The sequence below is a fragment of the Lichenostomus cassidix genome, chromosome 5 (genome assembly GCF_008360975.1).
Source record: "Lichenostomus cassidix isolate B80296 chromosome 5, HeHo_3.0, whole genome shotgun sequence".
NCBI classification, from domain to species: Eukaryota; Metazoa; Chordata; class Aves; order Passeriformes; family Meliphagidae; genus Lichenostomus; species Lichenostomus cassidix.
In genome coordinates this window covers 3,684,706-3,702,782 of record NC_139486.1, presented here as the reverse complement: position 1 = coordinate 3,702,782, position 18,077 = coordinate 3,684,706, and the positions used below count along the sequence as shown (strand labels likewise).

Here is an 18,077-nt window from a genome sequence, read left to right as displayed (position 1 = left end):
TCTTGGTTCCACTGCTGTGAGGACAACTTGTTCTTTATTTCAAAGCTCAGCTTCATTCTATTCCCCAAATAGGAAAATGGACTGAACTAATTTCCCCATGCAGACATTTCTCACAAGTTTGCACATTTACCAGACAGGCTTTATTGACTTGCAGAAGACTCCAGTCGCTTCCTCCACCAGTCTCAGTGGCCTCCCAGCTGATTTCCTGACACACTGAGCAGTCACAGATCCTATTCATCTCAGCTGGTTTTCCCAGAATTCTGACAATCACCTCTATGTTTTCACACCTGATCTCCTTAAACTAATATTATTTATTTATCCTCATGCCTTATTGGCAGATCAGGTCTGGTGTCTGATCTGCACAGTGACTCCACCACCATCCCACAGACCATCTTCTCTGGCTTGCTGCACCACCTGAGGGCTTTGTTCCCTTCATCCCTGGGCTGCTCCATTACTCCCTGATAAGTGTTTGCAAAAAGGGAACACTTTTTACTAATTTACACATTTTCATCCTTTTAATTACAGGTATAAGACATCAATTTCCAGCTCATACCTTGGTGGCCAAACTCACAGCCTGGCCCAAGAAATGCCCAAACACAGCACATGGCTGAAGAGCTGCACCAGCAGTTCAGGGGTTTCCAGGGTTTCAAACTCTCATTTCTTCACCTGTGTTCACAGCTCCAGCAAAACTCATCAAGGAACTCATTTAGGTAAGAATTTTTCACATTCCATCAGTCCTCTCTGTTTCATTCCCGGTTTTTTTACTTCAATCAGAACTGCAGATCTCAATTAAAATCTCAATCAAAACTCAGGCTGGGATGGTGAGCTTCATAAAACAAGACTTTGCCAAGCCTCATGCACATTTTCTTGGAATGCTAGTGGCTGACAGGAGTGTGTCCCAGCTCAGCAGCATCCCCAGAGCTCAGATGGAGTTTTACCCTCCACACATCCAGACAAATCTTCTGCAATGCTCCATCCCCTTGCTTCAAGGTCTGCACAGGTCCTGCAGGTGCTCTTCTTAGAGGTCAGGAAGCACAAAAACAGAATCAGGATGCTTTGGCTCTGTCTCCATTTCCTGTAGAAGGATGGGCTAGGAAACAGATTAAATGGATTATGTTAAATCCAGATTAAATCCTGGCGTATTCCCAGACCTGGCTTGCCTGTTCACATCACCAGTTGCTCAGCACCCATGAGGTCCATGCCCAAAGCAACTGCCTTGTGGGAGATGTTGTAGGAAGGACCTCAAAATCATCATGGAATGGTTTGGGTTGGAAGAGACCTTAAAGACCTTCCCATTCCACCCCCTGCCATGGTCAGGGACAACTTCCACTATGCCATGTTGCTCCAAGCTCCATCCCATTAAGACAGAAATCTTTCAATCTGGTGCTGCCCAACCATAGATTTGAGGTAGAATGAGCTTCCCCTGAGCATCTCTTTAACACCAAATGTTGACAATCACGAGAAAACAACATTTAACATAAAGCAAGAGGGTGAGGGCTTTGCAGTGTAATGATTTCACCAAGAATTATTATTTTAAACATAGATAAAAAGAAGCAATATGTACCTAAGGGAATTCTTGAGACCTTCCATGTTACATTAATTAGCAGCTTCTACAGGACAGTGCCTGAAGTTGCCACAGCTTCTAATTTAGGAGCCTCAGACTTCTCCCCCTCTGCTTTCTGTCACCTGACATTTGCAGGCTCCTCTCAAGCCACAATGAGAAAAATGCATCTCATTTCAAAAAGGCCAGAACTGCTGGTGCAGAAAATAGCAAAGTGCAAGGGGCTGAGCTCTGCTTCTGCCTTCCCTGGGATAAACCCAGCTTCCCTCACTGCCTTCAGCTGATTTACTCCCCTTTTGGTGTAACCCAAAGCAGAATTTGCCTCTTGATGTTTTTCCATGGCATTAAGGCCTTTAAGGAAAATCCTACAAAAAGATTTAGGCGCAAACAAAATCTCCTGCTTTCCACAAATCTGCCTGAACTTACACTGCAAAAGGAAGCGCAGGGGAACTGAAGCCTCTTGCAGGGGACGAGGGACTCTCCAGCAGGGTCAGCTGTGCATATATTTACACATGATATTAGCAGGGAAAAAAAAGGCAAAATGGGTGCGTGGTGACCCAAGGCAATCCAAAAGTTCTGTGCTATCATTCCTGCTGGGGTCAAAGGACTTGTGGGTTGGTGGCTTGATAAGCCTGGTGAGCTAATGAGCGACAGCTTAATCAGCACAGATAATTCTTCTGCAATATAGGAGGCAATTGCAGCCTTTTTTCCTGTTTTTCAGGAGCATTGTGGGTTTTTTCACTCATAAATATGAGATAATGCCGTACAACTTGACCTTCCCAACAAAGCTTTTGCAGAATAATGTCCATTGCTATTCATGAATATCAGTGTAACTGGGCTGATTCTTTTGTCCACTGTAGCTGACCAATTGGAAAGAACACCAGGAGCACTAAGAAAAACCTTTAAAATTAATTTAATTTTTGTACACATGGATAAAATCCATTGGCTGCTTATTTCAAGGAGTCACTCAGGTTATTTTCTGGGAGACACCAAGGATGGAGACATCTGTGGGGTCTCATCTCTTAGCCACCCAGAAATGACCCAGCTCTGCAGCACTTTTGGGGAAGGAAGTTTTCATCCACACACCACGAGCTTTGCATAATCCATCCTTTCACCTGGGGAAGGAAGTTTTCATCCAAACACCACGAGCTTTGCATAATCCATCCTTTCACCTGGGGAAGGAAGTTTTCATCCAAACACCACGAGCTTTGCATAATCCATCCTTTCACCTGGCACTTTCTTCCCCTGTGCTGATCAGAACTACACCTGCAAGAGGCTGCCAGGAAAGTCCCCTGAAGCAGCTGCTGTGTCTGGAAGCTCAGGGACAAAGAGGCTCTGCTCAGACACCCCCTCAGTGTCAGAAAAGGCCGTGGCAGAGCAGGGGGAAGGCAGGACAGTCTGCAGACCCCAGGGTGGCCTCCTCGCTCGCCCTGCACTCCAGACAAGATGTGTCACCAGTCCAGATTGGAGGGTGGGGGATATCCTGTCTCCCACCTCCTTTGGCTCACTCGAATTTCTCCTGAATTGAAATCAAGAGTCAGGACGGTGAGCTGCCAGATTCCCTCGGTGGTGGTCAAACAGGAGCTGCTGCCCATCCCCGCCCCTCGCTCGTTTGTTTGTGCCTCTAATCACTGCATTTCCCAGCTGGTGCCCCAGCCCAGGACCTGCTTAACTCCAGTGAGCAAACACGAGTAGGGGAATTCGGTCCAAGCAGGCAGGTGCAGTGGCTGGATAGCTTGTGGATTTCCCTTCTGCCACCAAACAACAGTTACTGCACATATGTTGCGAAGATAAAGCCTTGTTTGCCGTGGGAGGGGGAAAAACTCACTGCAATTCGGGAGTCCTGCTGTCCAAGGGATGCAAGGGAGAAAGGTGTGTGTGTCTGAAAATAAGGGAGGATGCTCTCCCAGCAGCTGAGGCATGGAAGTTCAAGCGTTTTGATCTCAAATTCTTGCCAAGAGGAAACAGCAGTTGTGGAGTTACATCTGTGCCCAGCGCTTTCTGGAGTGTTAGACTGAGTTAGGCTTCCCAAGGAGTCTTAAAACCTAGAGGTCTCAAATTTGCTGTGGGCACCAGTAGGGGTGCAAAAACCCCCTCTGTAATTCCATTTAGCAATCTGCAGCTTAGCAGAAAGGAGGGTGGGCAGCAATAGGGCCGTGGGCTGTGAGTGCCCCATGAGGAGAATATTTCTGACCCTGCAAGGATAATTAATTGGGCAGACGAAGCCAAAGTGAGCCTGAAGTGCTAAAAGCTGCAATTAGACAAACTACACCTAGAAGTAAGGTTGTGAGTGGAGGGAATTAACACTGGAGAAATGTGGCTGGGATGGCAGATCCTAGTCCACTCCTTTGCATGGTGATGGCCACACACATCATGTTCTTCTCTTGGTGTTCCCTGTTGCTTTCCAGCTCCCTTTTGTCCTTCCCAGGGGATGCAGGGGACACCCCGGGCTTGAGATGACTTAAATGTCCCTCCAACCATGAGTGAAGACAGAGAAAAGAGATCCAGCCTAGTAGGGTTCAGTGTTTACCCACCAAGATATCCCAATTCCCAGACCAGCTGGGAACACTTGGCTTTCCCCTAAAGAATTTAGTTTAGAGATAAAGACTCCAGATTTCTCCCCCTGTCCCATGCAATGTTTCCAAGGAATTAGGACAGGCAGAGAAGTCCAGCCCCATGCACAGATGAGCTGTGCATAAAACCAGTTGCCACCAGTGCCTCTGGCCTCATTCCACCCCTCAAAGCAGGAGCCACTCCTGAAGTCCATGGAGCTCCAGGAGGCCAAGGCTGGGAGGAGAGTAAGACCTCCTGCTCCTAACAGCCTCTAATCCCTGCCCTCCATAATCAGTTTTAAAATGGCCATCAAATCTTCCCTCTGCCTCTAATTGAAAAAGTGATGTCAGCAGTAATCTGCTGCCCCAATTTATCCCCATATATTTGGGGAGGTTTTGGGCTAATGCATTGTTTCATAAACATATGTTTTAGGCCAGCCATGAATGCACACACACAAAGAGAAAGCTCTGAACACACTGCACCAGTTATGGATCCTAATGCCTTAAATATTACTTTTAATACTAATGTCAGATTATTAAAAACATAATCCATTCTCCTGATTGGACCTAATGTAAGCAGGAGGATAAGAGGACTTCTATCCATGCATTAACACATTTCATGGAGTGTAAAGCCACTTTCTTCCTCTTAAAACATAAGGTCAGGAACTAATAGAATCTGTACTTGAAGTGGGTTTTTAAAACATATTACATAGAAAGTTTAGTGAAAGTTAATCTGTTGATAAGTGTCGGCTGGAGCCGTGTGGGTAAACAAGAAATAAATGTAATTCACATGCAATTTTTCCCCTGTTAAAAACCTATCTGTGCACTTTAAAACATTTATGTTTAAATAGAGCAGAGACCAGCACTAAGAAGCACTCAGCCCAAAGCAGCTTTATATAAATGTATTGCAAGGGACTAAAATAAAGTAAGCTACCCAAATCTCCCAAAGATAAAGGGAGAAGGGCTCTGACCCCGTGTGAATTCTCCCCTCATCCCAACCCTGTGCCATTCCTGGGCTTCATTCCCTGTTCTTGTGCACCTCTTTGTGGCAGCATTCCCTGTCCTCCCACATCTGCTCTGTCCCTGACCAGTGCTGGGGCTCAGGGGCAGCTTGGCAGCAGTGGGACAGCATTCCTGTCACCCTGGTCCCCACCAGCAGATCTGCCACCTCTCCATGGTGCCCAGCCTCTGCCAGCTCCTCCTTGCCAACTGCAGCACCACCTCAGCGACACATTCCCACTGCTGATGGCTCAGTTCTTTCCCAGACCAGCTCCCTTTGCCCATTTCCTTTGCCCAACCTCTCGAGAGCAATTTGGAAAGCCCAAACCGGGCGCTGAAGCAAAGGCAGTATCAACAATGGGCTGATTTTTGCCCACAAATTTGGCAAAGGCAGCATTTTTAAGCAGCCTCAGCTCTCCAAGGCTGGTGGAGGCCAGGCAGCTGATCCTGCTGCAGCTCATTTAATTGTTTATTTGGGGTTTGGGGGCTGGCAGGGGGCTCGGGAAGCAGACTTTGGAGCACTGGTGGTGTCCTCCCAGGGGAAAGCACTCAGCCATCTGCCCAGCTCTGCCTCCTCCTCGCTCCAACAGCACATCTGGGCTGCTCCACCACCAGCTTTCCCATTTGGTTCCCCTAAAATGTATCCAAGAGTCGCTGCAGGGGGTGCTGGCTGCCAAGGGAGGAGACGAGAGGGCAGCAGGAGAAGCAGGAGGTGGAAGCTTGTGCTGGCAGCTACCAGGACTTGGCCCTCACTCTCCCAGCCACATGCCAGAGATTTAAGCTTCATGAGCAGCTCCAGCCACCAGAAAGAGATTGATGACATATGGATTTCGTACATTCAGCAAATGGGAGAAAAGCTCTCCACGGCTGCATGGGATTAGCAGAATTTCCACACTGTTCCTTATAGGCAGAGTCCTGGAGGAGGGATGTAGTGCTGAGGGGACAGAGAGTGGGGGATGTTCAGAGCTTTCCACCATCACTGCAAGTGTGTCCTGGTCATGTTCATCTCAGTGGCATTGGAGAGGGCTGGCACCATCCCAGAGCCAGGCAGGAGGTGTGGGGAGGGCAGCAGGAAAGCCATAGGGATGGGCACCTGGAAAGAACTCAGGTCCAGGTGGGTTCAGACCCTCCCTGTAGTAAAGACCAGCAATTCCCCTCCTTCCCTGTCTTTCCATGGCTAAATGTTGTGACAGGTCTTTCAGGCAGGTGCCCAAGGGTGACTGGTGTGTGGCACAGGGCTGTGCCTGTGTGGTGTGGCCAAGATGAAGGTGGTGCCTTGTGAGGAAAGGCAAAGTGGAATGAAGGAACCAAAGGGGATGAAGGCTCTAAAGGGGATGAAGGTTCCAAAGGGATAAAGGTCCACCCAGTCTAGCACAGCCTCCTTCATTCAGGGCTTAAATCTGCTCTGTAAAGCCATGGGAAGAAAGAGTGGATAGATCAGAATAAGCGCCAAAAATCTGGGGTTTGTGCACTTGCAGGGAAATGAGGAACAAAGTGATTGCCCCATCTCTGGCAGTGCTCAAGGTCAGGTTGGATGGGGCTAGGATAGTGGAAGGTGTCCCTGCCCATGGCAAGGGGATGGAACAAGGTCATCTTTCAGGTCCCTTCCAGCCCAAACCATTCTAGAATTCTCTGATTCTCTGATTTTGCATTTCCCACCCTGTCACACAGTTTGGGGAGCACTTCCTGGTATGGATATAAATTGTGATGCTGCTTTCAACACAGCAGCCTCAGGCTGCTGCAAGTCCTTTGGCCAGCTACTCCAGGGTCACAAAAATCAAACAGCAGTGCCTTTCACTCAAGAGGCTCAGTTTTCAGAAAGAAAAAACCCTTTTGCCTTTAAATATCTTCAGGACGTGATTGTTAACCCTGGCAAGCATCATTCACCAGTCCATGAGCAAAGTCACCAAAGAAGGAAGAGAAAAATGAATTAAAAGGAAAATCTAGGATGCTGTAGTGAGCCCCAGACACCATGGTGCCATGTTGTTTTGAGAGAACAGTGGGAAACACTTTGAAATGAATGAAAATGAGTTGGTGAGTCTGATAAGGAGGAGGGATCTGCTATCTAAACCCCTTACATGGCTTGTGTCCTTGCAGAAGCTGAGCATGCCTCAGGGGATCAAAAATCCCTACAAATGGGAATTCCTTGGCCACCTATAAGGCTCTGATTTTGTCATGGCAGCCACAGGAGCCATGCATTCACATTAACTCCATGAAATCCTGCAAATGGATGGAGAAATACCTCTAATTCAGCAGGTCCTTTCTTTCGCTTCCAAAAGATGGTTTTGGCCACTGACAGCAATTCAAATCAGAGGAGATATCACTCAGCAGGGAATTATCTCCTGTAGCTGTGCCTGTGTCCAAGACATGGAGCCGAGTGGGGATGTGGAAAGAGTGAGGGAAGGTCAGGATGAGATGTGGAAAATTTGATCAAGAGCTGGCCTTGGGCAGAGCAGCCTTGCAGATCCATGACGGTGCTGGCTCTGAGCACCAATTAAAGAGGGAGCAGAAATGAGAGCTAATGAAGGGGCAGCTGCTCTGGCACTGCCAGCTGGGCAGTGTCCCTGCTCACACCTCTGCCTGCTTTTCTCTATGGGAAAATTTACTGTGTTTGGTCAAATTCGGAGACTTCAGGGCAATTTTAATTATAGTAATATTATTATTATAATAATTATAGTAAATAGGACTTCAGACAATTTAAATTGCAAATTCCAATTAAATATTTGATACCCTTTAGAACCTTGGTGCCACTGAGCCATGGCATCCTCACTGTGGCCACTGCCCTCCAGGATGTTGGCCAGTGGCCATCAGAGCCCTGGTGATGCACTGGTGGGTGTGAACTCGTGAATGGCAGGTCCAGCTCAGGGTCACACCTCCACCAGCTCTCTGCAGAGTGAATTAGCACCTCCTCAGGCTGCTAGTGAAAGATGGAGCTGTCTGTGTGCATGAAAATGCCCCAGGCAGGTGTTCAGTACAGATATTTTACTGGTTAAAAGCACCTCTAAGCCAAGTTCCTAATTTGGTATCAGTCCAGGGAGCTTCCCCCCTCCTCTAGTCTTCATGATTCACTTAAAAATTATTACTCTGAACCCATCATCTGCTGGAGACTCCCTTCTTCTTCATATTTAAGTGTCCCTTCAGCAGTGTCAGCAGCATAGCAAACACCGTGGGCTGCATTTGTAGCTTTCCTCTCCTTTGTCACCAATGTCAGTGACAATGTTCCTCTGACCCTTCAGCAAAACCCTACCGTGGTGGAGTGAGAAGAAGAGAAGCAAAGACCTCCCCACGAGAGGAGTCACTTTTGGGAGGCTGTCAGGTGAGGCAGAAGGTGGACATTGCATGAAGGAGTGGTGTCTGTGACCATGAAACACCTAAAATTATGGCAACACCTTTGCCTGTGGCATAGGGAAAATGTCAGCTCGTTCATCCAGGTTGGGAGCAGCACGCTGGACAGCACAGGAAGAAGAGGCTAAAAATCACATGAAAACACAGCCAGCTGAAGTTCGAAACATTAACAAATTTGGCAATGTCTCCTGTTCAGCAGATCAGTGAGTATTGAAACAAAATGGGGCCAGGAGCTAATTATATGGAAATATTTCTATTTGCACATTTCACTGGAAGGCAAAGCGGAGAGTATAGCTAATGTATCTCCACCACTGTCAGGAATATTAAGTTTTCTGTCATTTTGCTACCACAACTACCTTTCTCAGCATGCATTCTGTCCTAGTTCCTAGTAAGGTGAGAGCAGAATCAAACTCATTAATTGTCTGCATTTTAGATATGATAAGAATTTAGTGGTTGGTGTTAATTAAACTACAAAACAACTCCTCTTGCTGCGGTGTGCATTCCAAGTTGGAGCAATTAATTCACTCACTTAAACTGATCAAGATTTAATTACCATCACTCTGTGCAATTACTCCATAATTAAAGTAATTTGGTTCATTCCACTCGCTGACAGTGTCATTGAACAGCCATTCATAGTACCAAAAGAAGTGATAATTAACTTAAAGAACAGCTCAAGGCAGTTTTACACAGACTTTTTGTTATTCCTAAATATACCTATATGGGAGGAAGAAGCCTATCACATACTACAGGTGCTTCCCTTGTAAAGGGGTTCAGATCTTTTGTGTTCAATTTTTTTCAGCAAATGCGCTGTAACAAACCCAATTTTGGGCAAGGCTCTGTAGCTGTCACTAGATAACAGCGTTTCATACAGGCAAGCACAATAAAACCTGGATCCTTCCAGCAGTGCAGGCTTTCCCTGCCTGTTCCTGGAGACTCCTCATTAGGAAAGAAGAAAAATCCTCAATAAAAGCTTCTCTCCATCCAGATAATGCCGACGGATATTAGATCTTATTAAGTGTCTTGTGACAGAGCAAGTCCCCAGTTGATGGGACCAAGGGAAGGCAGAGAAACCTCAGGGTTTTTAATGATCAGTTTTCTCAGCCCCCAGGTTGTTGACAATCATTGAATCATAGAATTCAATGGGAAGGACCTTAAAGCTCATCTCATTCCAACCCCCTGCCATGGGCAGGGACACCTTCCACTATCCCAGGTTTTTCCCAAGCCCCATGCAACCTGGCTTGGAACACTGCCAAGGATCTATAAATAAATATCTGGCCTTGGTGTTCATGACACGCCTATTCGGATCTCAACTTTATGCTTATTTTATTCCAAAAAATTATTTTGCCAGTAGAATTATTCCTCAAGGATTGGAAGTGAATATTGCTGCCTGTTTTCAGAAAGGCTGTTTGTGCTCACAAGTAAAAGCTGATACTGGAAACCTCTGTGCTGAGGCCTTTTCTAAGAGGTCAAACTTACTAGACCAGTCTAACCTTTCTCCTGTAACCTTGTAAAATGCCCATGCCAAGCTCTCTGCAGGATGGGCAAAGAAAGAGACACATACATCCCTCTGTCCTTACTTCTGCAGGATGGAGTGGCAGTGAGGACCTTCAACACACTGTCCACCCATTTCAGAGTTAAGCCTTCTCAGCCCATGCAGAGAAATTCAACACATGACCTCTCACGACCATTTGGACAGGAAGTATGCAATATTTGTACTGATTTTATTTCCCCCACCATAAAAGCAATGTGAATCTAGAGAATCATGTCAAGCTAGGAGAAGCACACTTGCTATCCAGGAAGCTGTGCATGAGTTTCAAATCAGTGGCTGCATCCATCTGGATGATCCTGATCAGAGAAAACAAGGAAGTTTAAGATGAAGGTTATGGGTTTAAACTGAGAAATGGGAAATTTAGGTTAGATATACAGAAGAAATTCTTCCCTGTGAGGGTGGGGAGGCCCTGGCACAGAGAAGCTGTGGCTGCCTCATCCCTGGAAGTGTCCAAGGCCAAGTTGGACAGGGCTTGGAGCAACCTGGGACAGTGGAAGGTGTCCATGCCCATGGCAGGGGGTGGAACTGGATGGACTTTAATGTTCCTTCCAACCCAAACCATTCTGGGATTCTGTTATTCTAAGATGAACACAAAGTGGTTTAAGCAGCAGGTGAACAGCTCAAAAAGGGGACTGTGGTCCCTGGCTCCATGTGGCAGCAGATCCTGTGTGCCCCTGCACTCCTGGGACCCACTGTGGAGGTGGCAGGTTCCCGGCAGCTCCTCTCTTGGTGATCTTCCATCAGCCATTAAATCCACAATTCTCAGCCATGCCAGACCTGCCCGGAAAGCTGAGCTGTGCCATGAATTATTCCTACACCTGCAGCATCATAAATCAGAGCCTTTTGGTTGGGCTCCCAAATGCTTGTTAGCCTTCCGTGACTCAGCAGTGGCTAAGTTAATGTCAGCTCTGCCCAGGGGAAAATCTTCAATATTTCTTTTTACTTAAAAAGAAAGAGAGGGGAAAAAAAAAATCTCAAACATTATTTTTAAGCTCCTAAAAGAGCATTACAAAAGAATGAAGGGGAAGAAAAAAAAGAGGCTGTGTAAAGATTGCTTACCAGAGTCCTTTTACAATAGTCAGCCACACAACAGAAATAGGTGGACATTAATTCATGCTAACCTTGCACACCTAAATACCATTAATTCATCAAAACTAATAACATTAATTCCTTCAAAAATGAGATTAAACACAGGCACCCCTTGCAGTCATAATCTGTGGCTGATGACACTAAAATGAAACCTCCAGTATACAAAGCTACCAGCAGAGCTTGCAGAATCTCATAAATTGCAGCTGGCAACACATAAATCCTCGGGACAATGTACATTATTTTCTGGGGAGCAGGCGTTTGCACACCAATCACCAGGCAAAGAGCAAAGCAAAGCTGTAAAACTTCTCCCCCCAACCCAGGAGTTGTTGCCAGCAGTGGCAGCTGATGTCAGATGATGCTGCTCAGACCAATGCTCACCTAAATCCATCAGGATTCGGGGCACACATCCTGGAAAACAGTTTTGCTTTAAATTTGCAAGCCCAGGGAGCAGGAACAGAGTGTAACTCCGAGCTGGAGGTGCCCAGATCCTCTGGGAAGGTTTGCAAGGCTTTGGGTGCACGATCTACCCTTGCTGGGGGATATTGGAAGAGCTGGGAAAGGTCTTTGGCAGGACCTGCTGATGCCTCTGATGGGTGCTGAGATGGCTTTAGGGTGGATAAGGGCTCAGATGAGCATAGGCAGCTATAGGGAAGTTAAAAACCTTCCTTTTGCTTTCACTGGGTTTTGGCTGTGGGAATGGCAGGAAGTTGTGTCAGGGGAGGTTTAGGTTGGGTTTTAGGAAAAGGTTCTTCACTCAGAGGGTGGTTGAACACTGAACAGGCTCCCCAGGGAATGGTCACAGCACCAAGGCTGACAGAGCTCAAGGAGTTTTTGGATGACTCTCTCAGGGACAGGGTGGGATTGTTGGGGTGTCTGTGCAGGGCCAGGAGTTGGACTCTGATCCTTGTGGATCCCTTCCAGCTCAGGATATTTTATAATGGACTTTGGTGGTGGGAGAGCCTCTCATCTGCTCCTGAAACAACCTCCTGCTGCTTTTGCTCATGTTGGAAGTGCAAGAGTCTGATCCCAGAGCTGGGCTGAGCCCCACCAGGGTCCCACTGCACTTGGGCTGCCAGCATGACCCTGAGGTGTCACATATCCTTCCCATCCTCCCTGCTCCACCCATTGCATTTTCCTTTTCTTCCAGGTTCAGGTGAATCGTTTCACCTGCCTCCAGCAGGATGGGCAACCAAATGCACTGTAACAAAGCCAGTTTTGGGGAAGAAACGGCTGTGTGTCACCCACAACAGCACCTGCACTGCTTTAGGAGTTCCACTTGATGCCTAAAACAGAGTTTACCTGAGACAGAGGCCAAGACAAAGTTAAGAGAATAAAAAGCAGGTCAATTTATTAAAGGCCTTTAGGTACAATTAGGGCAGACAGAGCCTACTCGAGAGGCTAAAGCCAAAATGGACAGAGAGTCACAAGTTCTTCACATTTTATAAGTTCTGTCTAATTAACATATAGGGCCTCAATTCTCTAATTACACCTTCAGGTGATGATGTCAGTCACCCCAAGCTTGCTCCCCCCAGTTCACTGTTTTTTACATATTTTGGGGCTCTGAGGCAGTAAAGTGTCCTTGGATTTTCCACTGAGAGCAATTGTTTTGTCTAAAACACTGAGAACAGAGGTTTTTAGCACTTTATATGCAGCCTGGAGCTACACACCAAAACTACAGATACATAAAAGATAGAAGCTAAAAATCCTGAAGGCATCACACTGGCTCACACAGGGCAGGCCTGTGAGGGAGTTCACCAACCTACAAATTCACAAATTTCTGTCTTGCACTCGGTTTACAGAGGGTGGTCAGAATGAGGGCATGGTCAGCACTGCTGCTGGTGGCTACAGAGACCCAGAGATCATTTTGGGAGGCAGCAGGATGCTGCTGTCCCAGCCAGCTTGGCTGGCAGCACTGCCCAGGGCTTGTGAAGGACGGCTGCTGGTGCCGCCAGCCCTCTGCCGATACATCCAGAACACCGGAGGTATTATTTCAGATTAAGCCCAGATTAAGCCCATTTAATTTTAACTCAGATTAAGCCCCTATTTAGATCCTGGCCCTGTTTCCGATGCAGCTGGGCTGACCCCCCCCAGGGGGCTGTGAATCACCCTGGAGGGGTGTTGGTACCACCCAGCCTCTCCCCCATTCTCCTGACACAGAGCAGCTGAAACTCTGAGTTGCTAAAATAAGGCTTTGCTTGTGAACACTCATGTAAGAGCAGCATTTTGGGATGGGGTTTCACATTTTGTGGCTGCAGGAGGGACCCCAGTGCCTGCAGCCCACAGGGGTGTTGGGCAGACGTGAGCACTGAGGAGCTGAACTGGTTTAATCTCTAAATAACGATGGAAATGCAAGTGTGTGAATTACTCCAAATGAATGTATCACCCACACACGCTACGCTCGCTGCATATCTAATTACACAGCACTCACTCCTGCCCTGCTTTTGAAGAAACACTCCACAAGCCGTCAGTGCCTTTCAAACAAGTGATTACAATGAAATTTTGGGAAAGAAGAATTTTGGGCCCTTTCAGACCAGCTGAAAAAACAGCAGTGGGGAGAACACAATCAGTCTCACTGATTTTTTATTCCTAGTTGTGTGCACGAGCCACCCCAAAGGTTCAAATCTGAGAGGAGATACCCCCAAGACAAGCAGAAATCTCTGTTTTTCAAGATTTCTTGAGAACCAGGCACCACAGCAAAGACAGTTTTGGCAGCACTTATTTTTTTTTATTTGATAGATTTCTGGAGTAGCTGTTATACTGACTTTACCAACACATCCTTCATCCTCACCCTGTGCTGGGCTGCGATATTAGGTGACTGTGTGGTGTGTTTTCACTTCCTATTGACTGGTTGTGTACTTCCCTCCAGCTAATCCCTTGTTAATGGACACTTTCTTTGAGCCAGCTGAGATCTGAGTTATGTTGTCTTTGTGCTTCTCGCAGACTTTATTACTTGGATATCTTTGTTTTCATTATTTCGAGATTTGGGGATTTTGTCTCTTCCCTTCAGATGGATTCACGCAGTTAGGGACAGGCTGGCCTCCCACTGCTCCTGTTTGCATTTGATCCAGGAGTGGTGGGAGAGCAGCTCCTGCAATGGGAACAGCACAGTCCTGCACTTCAGCAGCCAAATCCAGGAGAAAACACACTTTTGGTGCTGGAAAAGCACCTCTTGCTTCTAAAGGTAAAAACAAAGCAATTCTGCCTCTTGATCACTGAACTGGGGGGCACTGGTTTTAACTGGGCTCTGCTGGAGGGTGACACCCAGCGAGATACAAACCATCCCCAGCAGCAGGGAGGTGGCAGGTGGAGCAGGAAAGGGGGGGACAGCCCTTCAAATCTGGTCCTGGGATGCCAAGGGACTTCTAAAAATGTGGAGTCTGAGGCTGACAGAGCATGGCTAAGTGCTGGCTATCATGGAGTCATGGAATCACAGAATGGCTTGGGTTGGAAGGGACCTTCAGAGGTCATCCAGTCCAGCCCTTCTGTCATGGGCAGGGACATCTTTCACTCATCAGGTTCTCATGGAGTGGGGAAGCCAGCAGTGCCATCCCTGGACACGTTGCCCATGGCAGGGAGGTGCACAGGAGGGTCAAGGACACCACTCTGGCCTTCAGAGGAGGGGAAAATCACAGTCCATGGTGCAGCAAGGATGGATGGAGAGCCCAGACAGAGTCCCCTGGCTGCAGGGTACCTCCTCCAGGAGGGACATGAGACCCACTGGGCAAATCCAGGGCTGCAGGGCAGGCTTGGTGGGAAAGCAGAGAGGTGGAGATCCTGCAAAGCCACCGTCAGAAGGGAGAAACAGACTTAAAGACATTCCTCCCGATCAACTTTTCTCCTTCTGCCACAGCTCAGGCAAGGAGCAGAGCTATGCAACCTTTTTATTTTTCTTTTTTCTATGTATTTTAGCCCCATCATCCTTATGATGGGCACTAAGCCAATCCAAAGAGGAAAGGCAGAGCAGTCAGTGCTGGATAAACCTGAGGAGTCCCTGAAGAGCCAAGGGTGCACACAGGGACCAGACAGGACACCAAGGGCAGGTGGGAACTGGAGTGATGCTGAATTGGGTTTTCCAGACCTGCAGGAAGATGTTTCCTTTCCAGAAATCAGAAGCTACCCCACGGTTTCAGGAAATCAGAGAAAAATAAAACCCCCCAGAGTTCACCCAAAGGAATATGGGTTGAGGGTGAGTTTCTCAGCTGGGACACAGAGCCTGGTGCTGGTCATGGCAGAGCTTTGGCCACGATGTCCCTGGAGCTGAGAGCCTGCTGTTTGCAGACCAGGGGCTGCTTCCAGCCAAATGCCACAACCCAGAAAAGTCCTGGCACGTTCAACATCCCCACTTTGTCTTCTTAGTGCCCTCTACTCAAAAAATCAAAACTAAATCTGATATTTTGACGCTTCCTGATAAAAGTTACCTCTGTCAAAATGACCTTTTGGTTAAACAGCACTAGCTGGCATTAATCCTATTATTTCATCACGATTATTACTTTTTTTTATCAATCCAACACAGCTGCCATTTCATCTGGCACTAAGTGAATTGAAGTTCTCAGCTGGGGCACACTGTGCTCTCAGATGTGTGAAACACTGATAGTCACGAAATGAATCAGCCACCCCTTCCCCTCCTGCCACCCCATGCTTGACTCCAGGTCTACATCGAGATGGCCAGAAAAGTCAGCTCAGCATCAAGAAAAATAATTCCTTTTCAATTTGTGGAGGCATCAGATGAAATTCACAGCTGTCTCTCATGGTGCCCTCAGCTCCTCTCAGCTGGGTGATGCCACAGCATCCCTTCACTTCTCCAAAAAGGAGGAAACGTGATGGAATTGTCGATGTCTCAAAAGGAATAACAAACACAAGACAGGCCTATTCCAAGATTGATTTTAAGGCAGATAAAGACGAGGGCTAAAGCATTTCAAATCCAATCCAACAAAGTCCTTAAGCGCCTGCTTTAAGGCAAGCAGAGGAATAATGCCATCGACTCAAAGGGGGTGTTTATCTGGTTATATTTGCGAGGGCGCTTAAGGGCTTTGCTGGATCAGGGTGTCAGGTGTGAGAGGAGAAACGCCCTGCTCGCCTGCCCGCCCTGACCTCGGCACACCCAGCCTTGGCTGCACACAGCTTCCCGGGAAATTGCATCCAACAGAGTCCACTGGAAGGGCAGCAAAGCCTGGATGGGTGCCCAGGGGGTGTGGTGAGGTCTCGTGAGCTAGTTGGAGAAACATCTCTCTAGTTTGGAAGTTGCTGATCTCACCTGAGAGCCAGGCATGGGTTTGGTGGCCTTTAAAGGTCCCTGTTTGTGTGTGAGGGAAGGGTTGGGATCCCAGGAGGGGTTAGGGTCAGCCTGACCATGGAGAGACCCATGAATATAACCATGGGTGCAGACATAAACATGGAGAGTGACTTTTTACGTGAACAGATAACAAGAGGAAAAAGGGAAAGAGTTTTAAATTGGCAGAAGGCAGGTTTAGGTTAGTAATTATGGAATTCTTGATGGGGAAAGACATTGGGAATGTTCAGCCTGGAAAAGAGAAGGCTTTGGAGTGACCTAATTGTGGCCTTCCAGTACCTGAAGGAAACCTTCAAGGGAGATAGAGAGGGAATTTTTACAAGAGCATGGAGTGACAGAATGAGGGAGGATGGCTTCAAACTAAAAGAGAGTAGCTTTAGATGAGCTATTAGGAAGAAATTGTTCCCTGTGTGGGTGGGGAGGCTCTGGCACAGGTTGTCCAGAGAAGCTGTGGCTGCCCCATCCCTGGAAGTGAATTCCAGGCCATGTTGGATGGGGCTTGGAGCAACCTGGGATAGTGGAAGGTGTCCCTGCACGTGGAAGTGGTTGGAATTAGGTGATCTTTAAGGTCCCTTCCAACCCAAACCATTCCATGATTCTGTGATGGATGTGCAATGAAATTAGGTCTGAATACCATAAGGACCCTCTGAGACCCACCTGAGAGCAGATTCCTGCTGGCAGTGGGAGCCTGGGAGTGAAGAAGGGACAATTCTTTACCAGAGCAGTTCCTTTCCTCAGGGCTTCCCAAGGACCTCATCTCCAATGAGTTCAGCTAACGCAGCAAATCCCTTCTCTTTCAGCCCTCCAGATGAGCCAAGGCTCAACCCTTCTCCCAGGATCACGTCAACAATCCCAGAAGAGAAGAAACCCTAGAAGATCCCTCTATTTTTAAGAGACAGTGTGGGACGGTGGCTGCTTCTTCTGCAACTCTTCATTTGTCCTTTACAAGGTTCTGTGATTTAAGAATGTGTGTTAAATCTTCTGCAACAATCAATTCAAATATACAAGTTTGGCTATTCAAATTACTTTTCCAAAAGTACTTTAAAATGCATTAAGTTATTAATTGCCTGCTGGCACTTTAATCAAACGGGAAAATTGACATAGCCAGAGGCATGTATTTTTGTGGAAAGGAAATTTATTTAAGAAGAAACAGCGGCTCTTACTGCTTAATTTAAACTGAGAAAACTGTGGAAAATCAACTGCTATGGAAAATTAATAAAACATTTCCAGCTGCAAACAGTGACTAATTGTACAAGATGAAGACTGCCTGGAATTAATAACTTGCAATCTTCTGTGTGAAGAACCCCCTACCAGTTCAATTTACTGGGAGATTAAATTACTTCTAAGTTTGCCATATTAAAACAGAACATGAATAAAATGTTAGTGAAAGCACATCTATTATTTACTGTCTGTGATATGGATATAATTATTTCCAAACAACCACAATGTGACGTGACTGGCAATATTTAAATTATTTGCTAGCGAATGTAGTTTTACGACCTCGCTTTCTATAAAAACAGCCCAAATGGGTTTTTACAGATGGCATATTCCTGCCAGGGGGAATTATCCCCTCATCCTCTGCCCCGTGGTGCCCAGCATCCCCACCTTACTGCTCTTTTAGCACCACCTCTCATCTTCCCCCACTGCCCCATGTCCTATGAACTCCACGCCTCCTTCGCTTTGCTCGATTTT

The 18,077-nt window shown here is 47.0% G+C and overlaps 1 long non-coding RNA gene across 1 annotated transcript; it reads left to right on the top strand.

The window, feature by feature from the left end:
• The first annotated feature begins 537 nt into the window (after positions 1-537).
• Positions 538-17,786, top strand: LOC146435797 (uncharacterized). The gene is made up of 3 exons (XR_014852851.1): positions 538-710; positions 12,243-12,436; positions 17,194-17,786. It is a non-coding gene; the product is annotated as an uncharacterized LOC146435797 (long non-coding RNA).
• Positions 17,787-18,077: the final 291 nt, after the last annotated feature.